We start from the raw sequence: 22,036 nt of genomic DNA, 5'->3' as shown, positions 1-22,036 counted from the left end.
TTTATTGCTGAGTATACAGGCTACTGGTCAAACTTTTTGAAGATATACTCTGAACACTCATTGTCCCTGCTGCAAAGGTGCACCAAATCCAGGTCAATTAGATATAAATATCCAGATAGGGTGATGTTGTGAATAATGTACAGAAAAAAAAATCACAGGATGTTTACTAGTGTAATAAAGCGAATTTCTGACCCTGAATGGTGGTGACAATCATCAAGGTGGCGCATACCAATTGGTTAAATTCGACATGCTATAGGTGATGCACAGTTGGCTATGTGATACGAGATACAAGGGCTAAGCATCAATTTAGATCACCCGTTTTTCTTTAACGTACGAAAAATATCTCCACTCAAATGTATGTTGTGTCTCTCACTTCAACGAAATCGTTGCCGTTGCCACCGAATTCTATGGCGCGACATCGTTTTTTTTTTCAAATGCAACGCCACAAACAAATCCCACGTTCGGTACTATCAAATTTGAAATGTATGTGCTTTTCGGAGCAACCAAAGAATAGCCTTTTCATGCTCTATAACAGGCAGGAGTGAACAGAGACGTGGCGTTAAATCATTGCGGCTCAGTCCTACCTGAATATCGGGTCATTTCGTTGCCACCCATTTCACGTGTGAGTCCTTTTGTAGACTTGTGATCATGTGTTAAGATCAATGTTCGGTCATTTGTAAATTGTGGGTTTTAATGTCTAGAAGCAATAGATGGGCTTCTAGAATTATCGTAATGAAGGGCTCTGGATTAATTTTGTACCAGGAGTGCCACAACTCGACCTGCACTCTCATCGCACAGCACACGGCCGAGCCCTTTATTTTTATTTCGCATCCACGAAAGTAAAGCCGCGGAGACCTGAATCGAATCGGCAGCCATGGGGTCAGCACCGGAAAACAGAAAACGCCCACACGCCACAGCGGATCTTTATTATAATTAAAGATTTCTTAGTCCCGTGTCTTTTCACTGTTCTATACCCTCGGGCAATGTTGTTTCATATCGAAATTTTGTCAGATACGATTCATTTTCTTTTCCTTTTATGCATTGTTCATAACAGAGAACTTCGTTTAGACCGGGTACTGATAGCAGGAGTGAGGCTGATACTTTTTAAGGATCGTTCTCCAGTAAAACTGGCATCTGAGTAGTGAGCGAAACATTCATGACCATGTCGTTACTAGATGACATCGCGGTACAGTAATTGGTCGGAGGATTGTCTGATGTAGCGAGACCACCTAGTATGGCCGAGTTGGCAGGAAACGCCAGATTAGGCAGTTCTTTTCTGGTGAGATTCAAACTTCGTGAATCCTATAGGATGCCGAGTCAGATACACTTCTCTTATAAGTCCCGCAGGAACGTCCCTGCGGCTTTGTTAACGCGAATTTTTACATTTAAGTCCGAAGGACTTGCACGTAATGCGGTTGCTTACGGCTCTATGCTGGTGAGCATATTCCGCAGTAAACAGAGGCAAAAGTTAAGGTACCAGTGATTAAGCTAATGGTAAGGCGTTTGCAAGCCAACGAGAACCCTAAAGGGAAGCTGCAGATTGGAACCGTTGACACTTTCTGTAGTCGTACCCTGAGAATCGGAGCCTAAGTGTTCCCAGAATTTGGGTTTCACTTTTTTTTTATTGCGAAAGCAATACTACTTTCACTTTCAAGCCTTTGCGGTGCGACGGCGGTGCACATGAAGTGACCTTTCGCATGACCTCTGTATGACGTCACGCCTCAAAGCGGGGCGACTAACTCGCGCCGTCCGTGAGAGACGGCGGTGCGCATGAACGGCGGCCTAACTCCCGCTCTCTCCGTCAGGAGCGCCACAGGTGTTATGACGTCACGCCTTAAAGTTGTGCGACCAACTCGCGCCGTCCGTGAGAGACGGCGGTGCGCATGAACGGCGGCCTAACTCCCGCTCTCTCCGTCAGGACCGCCACAGGTGTTATGACGTCACGCCTCAAAGGTGTGCGACCAACTCGCGCCGTCAGTGAGAGACGGCGGTGCGCATGTACGGCGGCCTGACTCCCGCTCTCTGCGTCAGGAGCGCCACAGGTGTTATGACGTCACGCCTTAAAGTTGTGCGACCAACTCGCGCCGTCCGTGAGAGACGGCGGTGCGCATGAACGGCGGCCTAACTCCCGCTCTCTCCGCCAGGAGCGCCACAGGTGTTGTGACGTTATACAGCTGTATGACAGTAGCATTGATAATGGCGGTGCATTTTGTTGATAATAATGATGAGAACAAACGTAATGCACCCTATGCAGCACCAAAACTCCAGCTTTCGCATTTCTGCAGTGTAGATTCCGCAGTGCTCTCAATTTTTTTGTTCCTTCTATTATTGTTATACTGATAGCTACGTGAGCACCCTCGATATTGAATTCTGACAGTAATGGTGCCCGTTTTCTCAAAGCAGAAAAGCCGCCTTCTTTTAACTTCCGAACATCCACTCGCTGATGAAATCATTCTACCCATAATAAAATAGTACTCTCCTGTTGGAGATATTAGCCCCGTTCTATCTTCCCGCGAAACTCGAAAATAACAATTAACTCGTATGGGAAGTGTTTTTGCAGCCCGATGATTCGCTCGTGTAAAACCCTTACTGGCCTTTCTATGTGTTAATGTAGTAAGTTCCTATTGGTGTAACGAATTTTGCAGGTTATTTCATTGGCACGTTTTACAAGGTTCTGTGGGCCCAGCGTTTTTTTTTATTTTTTGCCTGCAAAGCTAGCACCAATCTCTCATACTAAACGCTTAGATTCCACATTTTCACGCGTCCCTAAATAACAGCAGTATATTTCGCTATAAAACAAAATGCTCTTTTTAGTTTACTGCTTTCAGCTGTCAATAATTAACAGCTGGGACAGTTTTTATCTTTAATTCTAGCTTGGATAATAGAGAAGACTAAAAAAAAGCAACAGGACCCTCTCAGGTTTATGTTGAGTGAAAATGCAGTTCAATTCACTGATATATGATAACTGGCCTTTCGTAAATATCCGAAAAAAAAGTTTGTCACTATATATGATAACAATTTCAATATAGGCCAAAAATGAACTCAGCTGCGATTTTTACTTTTAGAGTTAGCTTCATCAGGTTTCAGTGTTTTTAGTATTTTTAAGATCATACTTTTCTGCCACACAGAGGAAAACAGTCAGTTTATGTGCAGCTCATTAGTCAGTTAGTGGCCATTTGTAACCATGACATTGCCTGCTAGCGGTACATACCAGTGCATATCTCTGAGAAGCTCTGTACTAGTTTTTTTTTCGTGTTGTTAGCTTACGCCTGTTGTAACACAGCTTCATCACTGCCAAGCGAGACGAGGCCAGATCACTCTAAAATGATCGTGGACATGCGGGATGACGTCTACAACATCCATGAAGGCTGGCTGAGTTTGTGGCGCGTTATCTTGGCAGTTTGGAGACATTGAAAAAAAAGAAAGAACGCGAAACCAACGCGCATTCTTATCTCGGTGAGTACCGACTTTACTTGGCAGTAATGACGTCACCGGACTCTGTTTTCATGGAAGGGTCCATGGTCCCCCCCCCCCTCCCCCACTTACACAATAAAAAAAAAAACGGCTTGATTTTTAGCTATCTGCAGGCCCGCTTACACCAGTGCATTTATATTTTTACCAAAGTATGTGAGAGGCTCATATCCTTGCACGTTCTGAGTTAGCCTGCTAGTCCTTCTTCTTATGCCTCAGGCAGCTGTTTATCATTTAGTTTCCTCGGCGATGACAACTCGTACTCTCCTTCTATGTGCTGCTTTTGGCCATTACCGCGTGCTCTTTACTGTCAGGACGAGAGGGAAACCCGAGAACTACATTTAATTACGTTAGCAAGAGTGTGGACGGCCGGCTCTTCCCAAAGGGCCGAACGGGTGGCGCAGCTTTCGGCGTCAACCGAGGCCAAACAGGTTTTCCCCGCGTCCTTGTCCACTGTGACCCTAGTCGCGCCATCACGCACCCCTCTTGTCCCAGCCAGCGGCCAATAGGTAATTGGGCACGCAATGGCCAGACTCACTAAACTGCCGGCACGAGTGCCTTCTTCATGCAGGCGAGTTTTGCTGAGCCCTCTCCCCTCATTATGCATCGGCACGAGCAGGAGGGCAGCTGCTTGAGCCGCTATGTCCAGCATTCGTGTCTCCAAGGGCTTTTATTATCATAACGTCCAACAAGTGAGTCACTCCAACCCTTATCAGAGTCGTGTTGAGTGGGTTCGCACCTGTAAAACGTTAACAGCTATGTCAAATGCATCAGAGCTAAATAACTGTTAAATGTTTGAAATGTTAACAGCTTGTGGAATACTACGAAAGGCAAAAGAAGATCCTCTATATCGCTTTATACTGGCCTGGCCTTGCTCGCGCTGTTGCGACGCTTCAGGTTTTGTCCTGCGGATGGTGGCATGACGCTTTGGGCGCCGTTTAAATATGGGCATCAGCGGTAGATCTCGATATGCATGCTGTCGCCAACTTTATCCTCAGCTGCCAGCGTAACGTGTTGTGGATTCTGGTAAGAAATGCTATGTATTCTTTGAATTTAATCAAAATCGGGAGGGGGGGGGGGAGTATTCAGCGTTTTCGGACTTATAGTTTGATGCAAAAAAAAAAAAAAAGAACATGGTGCCCAGAGAATCGATTATTAATGGGTAAGAAAGTTGAGCACACAAACTCTACCTTTAGGAGTCTGACGCGATAACTCTAATGGCTCCAGTCTTCGGGTCAATTTGCTTATCCTCGCTCCATATATAGACTTTGCGGCTGGCGTACTCATTAACTATTAATTTAGGCCTGAATTATATAACACAGATTAGCTTACAGCGCAGTGTGTTTCCTAATTATGTGAAAGACGAGAGCCCCGCTTGAACTAAACCTTACGGATGTGCTTGCGTGGCTTGGGAGTAGTGCTTCTTAGTCCTCGCAGGAGAGTCCTGGGAAGAATCTACTTCCATCTCAAGGGGGAATGACGAGTTGCCAGTGCCTTCCACGTCATGCGGTCTCTTGACATCACACAAGCCGCTGGCCAATCATTGGCCGGCGATGTTACCTGCCATCTAATACCCGCCAAAGAAATACCTGTAATGTTTCGATCACAGCACCGGGTATACTGCAGGATAGAGCCTTGAATGAGATGGCGTAATATAGATAAATCGCTGGACATGAACACATTCACGAGGAATGAAACTATATCTAGCATACGGGCCCATTCTTAACGTATCGAGCTAAAGTTCATTTGTTGCTACAAAACTTAGCAACATCCTTAATTCACAATATTACATCTTCATTAGTTAAGGTATACACTGAAAAGGCACAAGCTGTTTTCGTAGGCAAGGAGGTAAGCTTGGGAACGAATAATATCGAAAGGTGGCAGTAACAACTCAATTGTGAAAAGCAAACTTTTCCATTCATTGAAGACGTGGATTGTAATATATTTTAGTAACAAATTCAGTGCCGTCCATGCGAGTGCACTTAATTTTCACCGGCCTCGAGGTTGTTTCAGGAAAGTTTGCTTCTCGATTTTTCATAATAGAAGCATTGCTAATAACAAATATTTGACATTTCGGAAGCAATTTCAATTTGCAATGAAACCTTCTCAGTGTCGGAGAAGGCACCATAAAATGTGATCTTAAAGAGATTCAGAGGACTAATTCAAGTGTAGATCTGTCGATAAACTACTGTCTTCTGAATACACAGAAAACGCTGCCATAAAGAACGGTTCTTTTTTAAGGTGTACAAAACTGTAAAGTGACAGGCGGTTTACATTGACTAGTCATCCGTCCGTAAGCGCTGTCATTTGTAGATTTCTGAAGATTGAAGTAGGAAGGTAGTCAACGAAGTTACTTTGTATTACTAATGTACAGTCGTGAGCAAAAGTGGTATACAATGATCAGCCGGTGGCGGAGATCGAGAAAACTGCGTGACAACTTCATCTAGCAACAGCTATCTAAGATCAAGACAGTAGTGGCGGTGCCTCATTTTATCTACATGCCTGTGACGATGTCGCTTTCCCTTACGCTGTCGCTAGATAGCATTTAGATGCAGTTATCCTGCGCTCTGTCATTGGCTGAGTGTTGCATACCACTTTGGCTCACGACTGTACTACAACTTGCCAGAGGCACGGTTGTGGAGAGAACCGTGCTGTTTTCTATACAAGTTTCCATCAGTGACATAGATGTACAGCCCCGCTTTAACCAAGCCGTACGAACGTGCCTGCATGGCTTATGAACAGTCTGCCTGACCCTGGCTACAAGAAAGGCTGTACCCCGTCGCACTTTCCCGTCTCAGTGACGAGGCCGAGTTTTCAGCGCCTACCATAAGCCGGGCAGAGGATTTATCAAAACAATGGCCTAATCCGTTTTGCCAGCCTAGTAGGGATATCGTACAGAAGGGAAATGCATGTCTGGCCCTCTGTCCTAATAGTGTGGAACTAAAATGCGTGCATGACACTAAATTTATCGCGCTTATCCAAGAGGCTATATGTACGCCGCTTTTGACTTCAAAACGGCCAATGGCTACCACACTTTCCGGTATCGAGGTCACGAGCTTGCATTTAATGGCGGGAATACTTTTACACTTAGTTTTCTAAGCCTGAAATAAGTTTGTTTGCTACTAGAAAAACGTTAACATTTCTGCATAGAGGCTTTGAAAGTTTTTAACGAAAGCATCTCAGGACGGTTAAAGATCGTAATGCAGAATTTGAACGTAGATATTTCTGCGTTTTTGCGATATATTGAGGCAAAGAAACTGAAAGATGTATGTATGTATGTATATATATATATGTATGTATGTATGTATGTATGTATGTATGTATGTATGTATGTATGTATGTATGTATGTATGTATGTATGTATGTATGTATGTATGTATGTATGTATGTATGTATGTATGTATGTATGTATGTATGTATGTATGTATGTATGTATGTATGTATGTATGTATGTATGTATGTATGTATGTATGTATGTATGTATGTATGTATGTATGTATGTATGTGCAGTTATGAAGCACAATTCTCTTTTTTTCGAGAGCCAAAGAGAATTGTTCATAAGAAGAGAAAGAACACTTATGACCGAGATGTTACAAAGCGTTGTTTATTTTTCTGAAGAGCAAAATAAGAAGAAAAGAAAGATGCGACACAAGCGAGCGGCGCAGAGCTTGTGGCTCTTCTTTCTCCTCTTCTGAGAACTTCCCTACGGCTCGTGACTCTCTCATGGTTCATGGCTCCTGTTATGCTCGGTTACATCTCCAAAAACGGCCACGTGGCTCAACCGCGAACGGAGGCATAAGAACTGCGCTCTAAAATAAAATCAAGGAAGTTTCCTTCAGTGCGCGTTTATAATTTAGCTCATAAGGCGTAATTGCATAAAGACCATGATTATGGTATCACAAAAGTTTACACGATTTTCGGCTGGATGAAATCAATGATATTTATTTCAAACCTCGAACAGACTTACAGATACAAGCCTTAGCGCCGTCGTCTTCTTCTTTACTGGTGTTGGAAAAAGGAAACCTGGTAGCAGACTCCAGTTGGGAATTCAATGATGAAACGAGACCAAAATGAGCTTGCATGCAATGGGTTCCGTCGCGTACGGCTACGTATTCGAATTCTCCGCCGAGTATACGGTAAACAAAACGCTGGAAACAAAATATTTTGCCTTCGAATTTTTCATTTCTCTTTTCATGGGGTTTGTCAATAAACTAGGCATTATCTCTCCGTAAATTATTTTATTTGTAACTTCCTCTCCCCCCCTCTCTCTATTTATATCCCAAGACATATAGTAGAGGAACTCAACGAAATGCTGAGGCCAGTCAGCGAAGATAGAAGACAGTTTTTCTTTTTGTCACCTTTACGTGCGTTGTTCTTTCTATCCAGTAACTGCGCTCGGGTTAGCATAGTTCCATCTGTAATTGTGTCAGAATGTGTGAACATAGCGTTGTCTCATGCACATCGTGCAAGGAGGAGTCCCGCTCGACTGAGCAGTTAGAATTGTCGACGAGGGAAGTTCCACGCAGTGTTTTGTAATCAAGGTCTGCTTACTTTCAAGCCTGCGTAATACAATACTAAAAAATAGGTGGGGGCGAAAGCGGGCTCATAGTGGTGCTAGAGTGCGGTGCGGGCTTTTAATTAAGCAAACACAAGGGTTCTGAAACTTTCTTTGCATAGTCTGTGCTTGCCGAAAAGGCCTTTCACGGGCCTGTGTACAATTAAAGTAGGCGGCTGAGGATCCGACTTGTACTGGCCCTGGCGAAGTGCAGTCCAATACTTATAAGTACCACTGCAATGATTGTTTTAAAGAGCAACAGTGAGACATTCTCACAAATTCAGCAAGCCAGCAAACCACGATTATTTTTTATTTTTGAACGCCGAGATAATTTCTGAAGAAGCTTGTTGCAGCCTCCTACGTTGAAGAAACACGGAGTATCTTTCTTTTGAAAACAGATTTGGCCTGTCGGTTTCAAGTGGCTCCGAACGAGAGGCACATCTCTATGGAAGGATCTCATACCGCAGGAAGAACCCAATTAAATTTACCGTATACTCGGCGGAGAATTCGAATACGTAGCCGTACGCGACTGAACCCATTGCATGCAAGCTCATTTTGGTCTCGTTTCATCATTGAATTCCCAACTGGAGTCTGCTACCAGGTTTCCTTTTTCCAACACCAGTAAAGAAGAAGACGACGGCGCTAAGGCTTGTATCTGTGAGTCTGTTCGAGGTTTGAAATAAATATTATTGATTTCATCCAGCCGAAAATCGTGTAAACTTTTGTGATACCATAATCATGGTCTTTATGCAATTACGCCTTATGAGCTAAATTATAAACGCGCACTGAAGGAAACTTCCTTGATTTTATTTTAGAGCGCAGTTCTTATGCCTCCGTTCGCGGTTGAGCCACGTGGCCGTTTTTGGAGATGTAACCGAGCATAACAGGAGCCATGAACCATGAGAGAGTCACGAGCCGTAGGGAAGTTCTCAGAAGAGGAGAAAGAAGAGCCACAAGCTCCGCGCCGCTCGCTTGTGTCGCATCTTTCTTTTCTTCTTATTTTGCTCTTGAGAAAAATAAACAACGCTTTGTAACAGCTCGGTCATAAGTGTTCTTTCTCTTATGAACAATTCTCGTTGGCTCGCGTGGTACCTAGGCTTGCTATACCGAATGTTCGAACTACGCACGAGCTGTATGAATTGTCATCAGGCAGGGCCCGATCTGCAATGCCTATGGCTAGTGGCGCACCAAACACCACGCATGCGGGAGACACAGATGAGCCTGGTCGCTTTCCTGTCAGCCGACCATAAGAAGTAAATCCTACCCGGCGCGATGATCACTTCCTTCACTATAAAAGTAGCGGTGTATAGTGTACTAAACAAGAGGACCAGCATGCCTTCATCTATGTCGTGCAGACTTGTAAAGATGTCCTGTAGTAGACGTAACGCTTCGCTTTCTTCCATTAGGTTAAGCCTAAAGTGTGAACTTTAGTTTTGCTCCTCTGTGTGCTGGTTATCAATGTCAGCACCTCTGAGAACCCAACAGTGTTCTAATAGCATTGAGCATTTGCCGCCGAAGCGCTCGGCCTTTTGGCATTTGAAACCTTTGCAAAAACGTGCGCAACCCATTTCTGGTTTAACCGCATTACTAAGATTACTAAATTCGGTACCAAGGTTACCAACCTTAACAAGTAGTTAAATACCAAGAGTATCCAAATAAGACTGAGTTTACAAAGGCTCTGCCAATGATACCGGGAAGGCGGACGTGACTAGCTAACGCATGCTTATTGAAGGCTCTATTGAGTCGCAGAAGCTATTTTATTTATTTTTATTTATTTATCACATACCGTGGATAAAACATGGTGCGAGCAGGAGAGGCACGGCATAAAACAAAGTATAAAAAAACTGATCCTGGACAGCATTAGTATTGACAGAACACACACCAAAAAAATAAAAAACGAACAATGAATATTTATACAAAACTAAATCGGGTGAAATCACGCATCAAAAGACTACGCCAGTTGAAAAGAGACTGCACGAAGTCAACAACATACCGCATTACAGACAGTGTCGATTATTGATGCAGTCACTCGTCGGGAACGAGCAGTGGGGATGCATGCGGCAGCGCATTGCAATCCGAGATCGTGTCAGGAAAAAAGAAGAATTTATAGACATCTGTGCGAGCAAAGATAGGTTCTATATAGTGCTTGTGCGTATGAAGAGACTTCCTTGAGGAGTTTTGAGTTATGTATTTTTCTGGATCAATACCTATTTTCGAAAAATATAAGCTACTATATTTAATCCGCAAATTTTTTCTGCGTTTATTCAAGCACTCCAGGTTTGCGTCATTTAACATAGCCGATGGAGAGTCTCGGCGTTTTTAGGGGTTATATATAAAACAAACGGCCAACCTTTGTAGTTTTTCAAGTTTTTTTATTTCTATCTTTGTGTGAGGGTCACAAACAATGCTCGCGTACTCCAAAGAGGATCTCATCATGGCTTTGTATGCCTTGTTTCTCAGCAATGATTTCACAATTTATATATGTACTGCTTACTGTGGCACCAAATGTAGGCCAAGTTCGTTGCGAAGCTTCCTAAACAGATTTGTCTTGGCTCTTAATCTTTTTCTTTTCATGCTCATTTGTCAAAGAAAGTACTTTTCTGTTTTTCTTTCTTCTGTGTTAGAAGTTTAATCATATCAAGGCAAGAACATACCACACTCACTTCCTTTTCCACAAGAATATTGTGTTTACTTTGTTGCTGAGTCGCTTTGCTAAAACTGCCGCAATTCGGACGTAAGTTCCCAACGTCTGAGTTTTATTATATACATATATGTCTGTTTTCTTGCAGAATGGTGGCACCTTAATGGAACGGATCTGCGCTTCGCTGGTGAGTGATCATTCGAAACCTTCAGCATTCTTACTTTGTGGTCCGATATATCTCAAGTCGTGTTTGCAGCAGGTCAAGGTTTCTTAAGTGGCTATTGCTTCTGTGAGCTCATTTTTCCACTCTGGTAAATACCTACGGCTTTATATAAAGCGTCATACCCGCAGTAAATGTGTTTGTTCTTGTGGTCTTTCTATTGTTTCTTTACAAGCACGTGCATTGTGACCCGGTGTCGTTAATTATGGATAGATCCCGTCAGCTACCGGGACACGAATAACGATATGTGGCACAATAGGTCAGCATTGCTACGCGATGAGCGAGATAGTCTATTCCTGAATTTTATTGCGATAGCAATATTGCGCCAGGTTTCGGCCCATCGCGTCGCCCCGGGAAGGCCCACGTTTGACCTTGAACAGCCGCGAAGAAAGAAGAAGAAGAAGAAGAAGAAGAAGAAGAAGAAGAAGAAGAAGAAGAAGAAGAAGAAGAAGAAAAAGGAAAAGAAAAAGGAAAAGGAAAAGGAAAAGAAAAAGAAAAAGAAAAAGGAAAAGAAAAAGAAAAAGAAAAAGAAAAAGAAAAAGAAAAAGAAAAAGAAAAAGAAAAAGGAAAAGAAAAAGAAAAAGGAAAAGGAAAAGGAAAAGAAAAAGAAAAAGAAAAAGAAAAAGAGAAAGAAAAAGAAAAAGAAAAAGAAAAAGAAAAAGAAAAAGAAAAAGAAAAAGAAAAAGAAAAAGAAAAAGAAAAAGAAAAAGAAAAAGAAAAAGAAAAAGAAGAAGAGAAAGAAGAAGAGAAAGAAGAAGAGAAAGAAGAAGAGAAAGAAGAAGAGAAAGAAGAAGAGAAAGAAAAAGAGAAAGAAGAAGAGAAAGAAAAAGAGAAAGAAAAAGAGAAAGAAAAAGAAAAAGAAAAAGGAAAAGAAAAAGGAAAAGAAAAAGGAAAAGAAAAAGGAAAAGAAAAAGGAAAAGAAAAAGGAAAAGAAAAAGGAAAAGAAAAAGGAAAAGAAAAAGGAAAAGAAAAAGGAAAAGAAAAAGGAAAAGAAAAAGGAAAAGAAAAAGGAAAAGAAAAAGGAAAAGAAAAAGGAAAAGAAAAAGAGAAAGGAAAAGAGAAAGGAAAAGAGAAAGGAAAAGAAAAAGAAAAAGAGAAAGGGAAAGAAAAAGAAAAAGAGACAGAGAAAGAGAAAGGGAAAGGGAAAGAAAAAGAGACAGAGAAAGAGGCAGAAAAAGAGAAAGAGAAAGAAAAAGAGTGCAGCAGACAAAAGAAGCTTCCGCCGTTGCTATCGCAATTCAACTAGGGTTAACCAGAGTTAACCCACAACTAATTTTTCCCCTTTAAGTTGAATTCGACGGTCTATAAAGGCTCTAAATTAAGATGAACTTCCTGCACGCAAGTTTTCTGCATTATTGCAATTACCCTTTCTGGAGGCGCGTGCGTATTATTGTATATAACCGGGACTACGGATATATAGAAACTTGCCAGGGCAACCATGCATGTCAATCACCTGTCAGCATTTAATGGCGCACAGGAATAAAGACCGCTCAAATTTATTCCGTACAATATATATATATATATATATATATATATATATATATATATATATATATATATATATTGTGAGCCTTCTGTGGACCTTCTTTCATTTGTACATACCATCATCATCGTCCCGCGGCGCCGGCTCCGGCGCGCGCCTGGGTTCGTGATCGGATTAAAACGCCAGACAAGGCTTGGCTGTCCTTGCCGTCACGACCTCGCCGTCTCGACCTAGCCTTCTTTTACAACATATATATATATATATATATATATATATATATATATATATATATATATATATATATATATATATATATATATATATATATACCTATATAAATTCTCACCGGTATCCCTAATCTGCCACGCTGTTCATTTGAGGCAGTTGATTATTCTTTGCAGTCTCTGATCAAGGTATGAAATGTTCACTATAAATATAATCTGGAAGGATTAATGATATCAAGCTACGTACACGTGGTTCAGAGGTGTTCTGCCTAACAAAGGTTCGAAATCTAGATTCTCAGCCTCTTCAGGCATGTGGGACAAAAAAGAGAGGCCATTGAGTGAAACTGCGTCAAACGATAACAAACTTCAACTAGCCTTCTTTATTCTTCCTCTGTAGCACGACTCGTATAATTGATGTTACATAATGCAAGAGCAAATACATTCCTACTATTACATTCGATGTGGTGAGATCTTGTGGGTGGCCGAATTCAAACGAGTTTCGGCTAAAATGCGCGAAACTGGCTACGGAGGAACGTCTTCGCCTTTTCTTTCTTGTTTTAGCTTCAGAATCGAACTCGGCCACTGGTTTGTCGAGTCGCTCGTAAAGTTGGCGCAAGCATCGAGGCACGGAGGCAAGAAAGAGTTGTGCGTGGCATGCGGCGGCTTGTTTCGGCCTGTCCGAGTCGTTTTACGATAAGAGTTGAGGTCGTTAGATGTTCTGCTATATGGCGAGTGAAGGCCGGAAATAGCTAGTAGAAAGATACGAGCAGAAAGTGAAAGTCTGAGCATCCCGCGCTGGCCTTCGTGGTTCGTTCTATTTTCGTTCCATTTTTTCCTCTTCTCTACGCTTTGAAGACATGGCTATGAAACGGCTCCCGCGTCGGAATCACGCATATGAAGCGGATTTCGCCCGAGGGACCTGTGAACTCTCGGACGGCGGACGCACCAAAGGCCAGAGGCGCTGCCGATCGTCGGCGGCTGTTGTAAAAGAGGATCTGCATTCTTTCCGCTTGAAGCAGCATGGCACATCAGCATCTGGCGAAAAAAAAAATTCAGAAGGTCTGTAGGATTCTCGGAAAGTGGGCAAGGGGGAAACCCATAATTTCTGCCGGCAAGGAATGCCTTGCTAGAAAATACCGAAGCAGCGGAGGGTGGGTAAGCGATTCTCAACGTTTTTTACGCACGAAATGCGTCGGTGGTGGCGTGAGTCGGTCCAGATTGCGATAACAATATCACCGTGATGCTCACGCATTGATAGAACCTCTGTCCTCTTTGACACCTTGCAGCTGAGGGTGACTTTGTACGTTGTAGTTATGTACGTCTAGAGGTAAGACATTGACTATCTAACCCGGATCGCAGGTTAGATACGCGACACAACCTTTTTTCACTATTGAATTTCAAGCATCGCTGCTAAACTGATTTTCCTTGTCTCATTTTTAGTGACAGTGTTTAATTTATAATGCTTATGGGAAATGAGATGATTACAATATGAGGAAGTGTAAAACAAATAACACGTGCGTGGGCGCACCAGATTTGTGGTTTTCACAGCGTCCTCCTAGGTACCATTTTAATCTACCCTGAAAACTTCTTTTACTCACATGAATATTAGTAATGGCTTTGACGCAAACCATTTCATCGCATATATGTGTGCATTTATGCGATTTTCCTTACTTTTGCAGGTTAACTTTTTTATAACATATTATTACGTCTTTAACTTAAGTGCATAATCATGCAACGTGCGCTACAAGCGTGAATTAGGGCTGCTCCGAAACCGTCTTCTTTCACAGGCACAGAACTGAGTTAATATTCGCTTCCTGTGACGTCGAAAATGCAAATAGACAGTAATCAGACAATTAGCATTCTTGTCATTTTTTTTTTTTTTTTTTTGCTTTGGCATCGCCCCATTTTGTATAGGGGGAGACTAGCATAAAAGCAACAGGCCACCGTAAAATTGTTAGCTTATACGAATGCATGTGCGCTCACAGAAAGATGACTGCAGACTAGTAGCGCCCCTTGACTTGTCATCATCCGCCTGCCCCCCTCCGTGCCTTGGTGATTTTTACTTGCTTCTCATTTTGTGCGTGCGGTAGCGCTCTTCCAGCGCAGTTGTTTCCAGCCGTACTTGCATGCTTTCTTAGGAGCCACCCGCACGCAACATCGCCTGCTCGTGGCCTCTATACTCACGTGCAAAGCGTCCCAGTCGAAGGGCCTCCATTATTCCACCTTTCTTCATCGTGGCAAGCAGACATCGGCTTAGTATTCAGCGCAGAAACAAGAACTGCAAACAAAGGAAAGGCGGGGGGTGGGGGGGTGGGGGGGGGGGGGGTGCGGTTGGTAGTTTGGAGGACGGCCTGTGCGTGAAACAGGGGACTCAAAGAAGCAAAGTGCAGCAGGTTCCCCGAGCAATGTACGAGATCCTGGGCCGAGTAACAAGTCGCCTCGCTTTTCTTATCCCCGTGCTCGTGTTGCTCGGCCCTCGGCTTAGCCGACGAGCAGGCGCGGGCGGCGCAACACTGCGGAATTGGCTGATCAATACAGAGCACTAGCATCCGCATCGCTGGGTGAAGAGAGGAGCCTCCCGGGGCGTGCGCAAAAGGGCGATTGGGACGGCTCCTTTTACTTCTCTTAACGTCGCGTTGTCTTTGCGCGAATTTCATTTCTCTTTTGTTCTCCTAGTACATGCTTGTGGCCGCGTTGATCGTGCGCCGGAGCTGTCCCTTCTTTGCGCTTTTTGTTTTTATCGGCGAAAGCTGCAAGGATGCAGAGTCCAGTCGGGAAGGGTCGGTGGGATTCGTGGAATCCCCGCTGCCGTCCTTCAGCGTCGCATGTTCTAGCGTGGAACGGTCTCGCCCTAGTAAAATGGTTGCATTATAGTTACCGTAATAGGTTTGGGCCATTTCATTTTTTTTTTGTTTTTGTGCTTTCCGTTGCTGGCTTCGCTGTAAGCGCAGGGAATTTTCCGGTGACTTAAAAATGAAACAATGTGTGGAGCGAAAAAAGTTGTTGTGAGTATGCCGTACAAAGTAGCTAAGCTTACCTGCACTAGCAACTAGAAGTAGTTCATTCAAAACACGCACAATATACGAGCCCACGTGATTCGTTGAACATAGTAGGACACACGCTCGTTTTCGTGCATCTAGAATGGCCTTGAGGACGCTAGCCCAATGCATCCATTGAGGGAGTGTACAGCACACACAAGACGCTGTTAACTATCACATAGTGAACGAGAACATATAAAGAAAGCGAGAAAATGCAATGCTTGCAGTTGTGTCACGCAAACGTCTGGCCAAACTAATAGTTGGAAGCAGCACTTACGTTCGCGTAATACTACTGGATGGGTCGTGAGAAAGTGCGCGTGCCCACGACAGTGTTTTTCTCTGTGCATACTCCCACAATAGCGCAAGCGAGCGTGCATCTCCACTGGTCCCTGTTCGTGAAATAGCAGACACAAGCTGAGTGCATGTCTTTTAAGAGGGCTATTCGACTGAGGCGGAAGCGGGCTTGAATGACACTGCTGAACACTGCGGTGGAGCGCGTTCAATGCAGAAGGCATTGCAGGCCCCAGATCGGCAGACCCACTCCCAACCGTTTTTCACTTTTTTTGTGCCAACTGTTCATTGTTCCCTCTTATCTTTCGTTCCTTTTTAAGAAAGAAGACTTGAAAGAAGACTTGAAAGAGCCCCGCGGAGTCAGCGAGATTTCGAAACGGATGAGAAAGCTTGCCGCTCTGCTCTTCTGTCCTTTTTATTCCGCGCGACTCGCGCGCTGCGCAATTGTACTCTTTCGGTCGCAGCGTTGGGGTCACGAAAGGGCTACGCAATCCACCCGCTGCGTTGTCTCCCAACCTCCCCCCGGGCCCGTCGGAGCCCTCAAAGAAACGTGAGCAATGAGTCGTGCGCTGCTCAGCCCACGCGTGCTTTGCTGTAGCTGAATCATGTTGTTGCACCATTTGCGCGTGGTTCGGAAAGCGGACACAAGAACGATTTGACATGTGCCCCGTTATTGTGAGCGGCTTTTCTGCGCACAACACTTTCTGTAGAAATGGTGCTGGTTCCAAGAAGGAATTGAATCTTAAAAATTGCAGCTCGGTTATTATCTTTGTTTGCTTCTTTTGTTTGTGGTGCCTGTTATTCTAACGTATATTCCATGTCACCCCCACTCTGAGCGTGTATAAAGCACATGAGTGAACATTATGGATCTGCCCTCTTTAGGGGCAGCTGGCGACAAAATCGGTTGAGAAACATTTGGTCTGAGCCAAAAGCGCGTTTTACTAACACGTTATTATAAGGTTTCATGTACTAAGCTATCTCTCTCCTAATTTTAGTATGAGGATGTGAGAAGTCGGCAAAACGACAACGGGCGCCGCGAAGATGCGACAATCGGACAGTAAATGCATCAAAATGACGCGGCAGGAGAAACCTGAAAAAAAAAAAAAAAAAAAAAAAAAAGAAAAAACAGAAACAGAAAAACGAAAACGAATTTCGAGAGCACTGTGGAAGCTAGATTGCAAAAATGCGAAAGTGTAAGTATTGGTGATGCACATGGTGCATTACGATTGCTCCCATTGCCATTATCAACTAAATTCACCGTCATTATCATTGCTAATGTCATCATTGTAATCATCACTAACTGCAGCGTCATTGCCATCGCTACTATCGTCCTCACGATATACAATGAGAATTACATGCGTTTCACGATCCCGGGCGTGGCGTTACTGCAAAACGACAAGGTGCGAAATCAATTGGGAGAAGAGCATTAGTTGTTGGCACAGTGAATGGGAATTACACCGGCAATGTTTGCGAATATGCGGTGCACGATGATTCCGACGAAGTACTTGGGTGTGCCCTTATAATATTATAAGAGCAGCAGAGAGTTGTGGAACGACACAACGCAAATGACTAAGCAAAATGCGGATGGGTGGAAAGGGTGCGACCTCTCAGCGTTCGCACGTGCAAGAGTGTGCAATTTGCTTTTGATTACCAAAATTTGGTACTTGCTGTGCAGAAACTGCACAGAGTATTTGCAGTTTTTATTTGGCGCTCAAATTCGGAGCGAATTAACTAGCCGTACTAATTTGTTTCTTTCCATGAAAAGGGGTGGCCTTAGTCTATCATTTCTGCGCGAGTTGTGTCGCGACTTCTTTCTTCTATTTTTTTTTGCGTGATGAAACAGTCCCTTTGTTGCGCACAGGGGTGCAGATACGCTTAGGTAATGTGATACCGGACTTAATTGTGGCTAGTTATCCTACCAGAAATCGTTCTGTAACTGAATGTTTTTCGAAAAGTGGTTTTTGCCTTAAAAATTTTGCGTGCGCATTTTTCTGTGGAGTATCGGAGTTCTGTACACAGGAAAAATTGCATAAGGACTTGCCCAACCTCTTTGTACCGATGCCCCTATACCGATTCATATATTGAGGAGGAACCGGACAAGATGTCCCTTTAAAGATAGTTAGGAAGATGCCGTTTAAACCTACCATCAAATCGTTTTTCTTCAAGCTTCGCTCTCGCACCCTTACCATAAAAACGTGGCTTAATAATAAAGATATATTTGTATACCTTGGACCCTCAACTACACAATATGCAAAAAATCAGATACCATTGATCACGCTTTTTAGACTGCTGTGATACTGTTTTTCACTGGTATATATTACAAAAATCTTAAAGAAAGAACTACCCATTAATCCTTATGGCATCCGGTTTCTACCCGTACAAAGTGACGAGGTCCCGTACGATATGATTATGGGACTGGGTCTCTCCAGCATTTGGAAAACGCGGATGGCATATAGGAACGCAGAAGAAAGTGTGCGATCTGTCAGTGACGACTTCATTGAAAGTGCGACATTTCTGAGCGATATTCTCCGTAGTCAGCCTGAGCAACCTGAGTGGATGGATGATGTCGACGGATTGATCAACATGAAAAAGATTTAATATATTGTTTTATCCAAAGGTAGGCTAACGATGTTTTATGACTGTATGTACTTGTTTTACTGAATAAAGAAAAAAAAAGAAACCTCGGGTGTGGCCCAGTTGGTTAAATCGCTCGGCTGGGGGTCCAAGGGATGGAGGTTCAATTCCCGGTGTAGACAGGATTTATTTATTTATTTTTAACTATCTTCCTCACGTCGTCACGGGTTCTGTGATGACGTCGCAAGCTCGCGTTATTCCGTGTGACACTTCTCTTGGCCGGATGGACAAAGTCATTGCCGTGAGTATGAGCAATAAAGGCTTCCTTAAAAGCGGTTGTTCGTTAAGGAGAATGCGACGGGCATTATTGACATATCTTTCACTTTTTAGTCATGTAGCGAAACCCACTTTATCGAAATATCCCCGAAACCTTCGCTATCAAATTTTCAGTGCGATGTTTCGAGGGTTAGCATGCCAAAGTTATAAACGTCCATCACAATGAATAGTAGTAAAGTTGTGGAATCTTCCCCGCGTTAATTAACGTATTATGTAAGATGTACATCTCAAAAAGGTCCGTGCTTAAAATAAGCTAAATGATGCAAATAAATAAAGTACAAGTGCATTACCGGCCGTTTCACGGGAGTTTATTACCTGAGCAATGATATACTGCTTCACTGAGTTTACGTCAGCTCACAAAAGCTGCCTGGTGAAGAAAATGATTTTTCTTTAAATAACTGTGAGATCTTTCTGCGTGTATTCCATTTGCAACGGGACTCACTTTTCATTGTTTTATTGACCATCCCATTTATTTATTGGTTTGCTCATTTGTTTGTTTGTTTATTTACTTGCTTACGGAACATAGATATCACCATGGCGAAAATGAAGCAGATATGTTGTCTTGTAGAGCTTTCCAGCCCCTTGTTCGTCAACAGATCGTTGCTATTCGACGTGAGAGCCCCCTCAAACTGTTATCTTACCTTAACACAAAATATACTTACTGACTTCATTTATCTTATAAGCACTTTTTTCTCTTTTGCCTTTAGTCCCTTCATTGCTTACTCAAACGCGTGGTAGCAAATTGACTTCTTGGCCTGGTTAAACTCCTCAGCTTCCTTAACATTCCTATCCTCCACCTAGGTTGAAAATAGCCCCGTTAGCTGTTAGTAGCGGTAGGCGGTGCATAGAGCTAGAGCAGTGATCAATCCTTCATAAGGGAACAAACCACGTATGAATTTTAAGGCGATTATGTAGCTATCGCCGCTGGATGTTTTAAAACGAAACATTTCTTGGCTGATGCGTGGCGTACACCGAAATCTTGACCACGAAACGTGCTTCGATCACACTGGCACCTAAATAAAAAATCTCCCTCAACCTGCAATCCAACCACTATATCGCTCTCATTCCAGCCCAGCGCGCAAACCACTACTCCACACCGGACTCAAAGCATTTTTCACAAGATGTGTCGCCCTCACGGGGTGGTTGAGCAGCCGCCTGCGAAGTGGCGATTGGCGATGCGTGTTTTTAACAGTTGCCGCCATGTATCGCATACGCCTGTCACGAATGAGAACTGCAAATGGCCTCCGTGATACGCGCCTGCTGCGTCGATCACGGAGGCCGGGAACTGCGCATTCGCAGCTGTGTTTTTCAACCAGGGAAGGGGCGTGCATGCGCAGAGCGGCCGTGTGGATTCCCCTTGTGTAGCGTAAGGATGACAGTGGCAATCACAGTGACAATGCAATTAATCAAAACAGTCCTGTAATGTGGCTTTCGCTAGTTCCGCTTTTAAGCAGACCGTAGCCCAGTCCTTTAATTTTTAGTTCTGGCTTAAACTGCACAAGTCTGCATTCCACGTTGCATTTGACTTCTACCTCCTTCATGAAAAAAGAAAGCTAGGTAGACTTAAGCATTTTTAAACTAGTGGTCGTGCAAAAGCGGCACGGAGTTTCGAATGAAAAGTGCTTTTAGCGCGCCTTAGATTACGGTCAGCCTCCAGCATGACAGCCCGTTTTTCTGGTATTTCATTCGGTCGTACCACCACCTGTCTCTTACGTTAGGGTGCCATTCGTTAGTAATGCCGTACCAGCAAATGGCACCCAAGAGAAAAGAAATGGCCGCTTCCGCGACTCGACAGTGGCTGCGCTTCACAGTTGCTAGGAGAACGGCTCCGTCACCGGCACAGCGCCAATTACACTCGAGATGACATTTAGGGCTGCATGGCTGGGAAGTGGTTTTGCATTAAAGTACATTTATTTAGTTTGCCGTCATCTTGGCAGGATAGAATGAAGGAGCCAGAAGACAAAAATGAAAACACGAAGAAGTTGAAAGCCATGTTGCGTACAAAATACTTTCTTTTGTGATAGCACGAGAGGACTGTTCAAGACTGTACATTTTAGGAACAGACTCTGAGCATTAGACGAATCAGCAGTCTAGAGAGTTAACGCTTTTGCCTCATTCCCCAACGGCGGTCGACATCTATGGTTAACAATGTGCAAAGTGCAGAGAGGCAAATAGCACTCAAGGACTAGCACATAGAGACAATCCACTCTCCGCATTTAGAAAAAAGATGGCAACAGGAAGAGGGGGGGGGGGGGGGAGTGGGTGCAAGCTATTCGTTATGAAAGAGTAAAGCGTCGCTTCGAATGTGAAGGTCGCCCTATATGTCCTTTTTTGGAGAAATGCATTCTTGACATCCGAGTATATCGATACACAGACTACATTTGTACCCGTCTAAACGACTAGCTGTCCACGATTAGCAGCTAAAACTCGCCTCACTTCAGGGGTCGGAAGATGGGGGGAAGCTGTGTATAGAAGAAGCGCACCCATGTCAAGGAGAGGTGCGGTGCTCAGCTTCAGAGCTAATGCTAGCTGAAGTTCTGCTGAACCACCTCTTTTTTCAACCCTAAAGAAAGTTTTACGCTCTCCTTGCGGTGGGCCGTGCATATTTTTCAACGTCCTGAAAAGGCGCGCATATTTTTCACTGGCGCCTCTTTATAAAATTGCACATCGGTGCCCGAACATCTCCTCGCCTTGGCGACACCACCAAAGATATATAAAGAGGAAAAGTAAGCCCAGGCGGGTGCCCCAAACTCTTCAGAAGTGATGCTTCATCGGTCGGTTCAGTGAGGCGACCGCTGGCGCTTCTCCCAGAGCTCGCCGGCGGCGTCACTGGTGTGCTGCGCGCGGCATTGTTGTGCGCGTTTTGTGGCCGGGCCAGCTTTGTTTTGCTCGGGGTGCCCGCTTTGAAGGGCTTCCCGCTGTTGCCCCAGCGGCGTCGGTGTCGTCGTCGCCGTCACGTCGAGCTCTGCAGCTCGGCGAAGTCGCAGAAAGTGGTACGCACACAAAGAAAGAAAAAAGAATGTTATCAAGCAATGGGAGGAGTTTCTAGGACGAAAGCCGGCCACCGAAGCCCCCGCCCGCCGCTTCGGTTATTGCTCCTGGTGAGCTGCTGCCGCTTCTGTTGATGCCGACATAGGCCGTCTTCAGCGACGGATAAGGGAAAAGTGTGTGTGGGGGGAGGGGGGGGGGGGGGTTGCGACGAA

General features: G+C 44.0%; 2 long non-coding RNA genes across 2 annotated transcripts in view; one reads left to right on the top strand and one right to left on the bottom strand.

Moving 5' to 3' along the window:
• LOC146184956 (uncharacterized) overlaps nucleotides 1–22,036 on the top strand; it is a 277,905-nt gene that overhangs the window by 192,135 nt on the left and 63,734 nt on the right. The window contains exon 2 of the long non-coding RNA XR_014707769.1: nucleotides 10,816–10,854. This is a non-coding gene — a long non-coding RNA (uncharacterized LOC146184956). The remainder of the gene's footprint in view (nucleotides 1–10,815; nucleotides 10,855–22,036) is intronic.
• LOC146184957 (uncharacterized) overlaps nucleotides 13,571–22,036 on the bottom strand; it is a 57,309-nt gene continuing 48,843 nt past the window's right edge. The window contains exons 2-3 of the long non-coding RNA XR_014707768.1: nucleotides 14,779–14,872; nucleotides 13,571–13,629 (exon numbers count right to left, since the gene is read on the bottom strand). This is a non-coding gene — a long non-coding RNA (uncharacterized LOC146184957). The remainder of the gene's footprint in view (nucleotides 13,630–14,778; nucleotides 14,873–22,036) is intronic.

Source organism: Amblyomma maculatum, chromosome 6 (assembly GCF_055883805.1).
Source record: "Amblyomma maculatum isolate TAMU_Amacu chromosome 6, ASM5588380v1, whole genome shotgun sequence".
Taxonomy (NCBI): domain Eukaryota; kingdom Metazoa; phylum Arthropoda; class Arachnida; order Ixodida; family Ixodidae; genus Amblyomma; species Amblyomma maculatum.
Note: the sequence above shows the minus strand (reverse complement) of the source record. Positions and strands in the feature narration are given on the sequence as shown.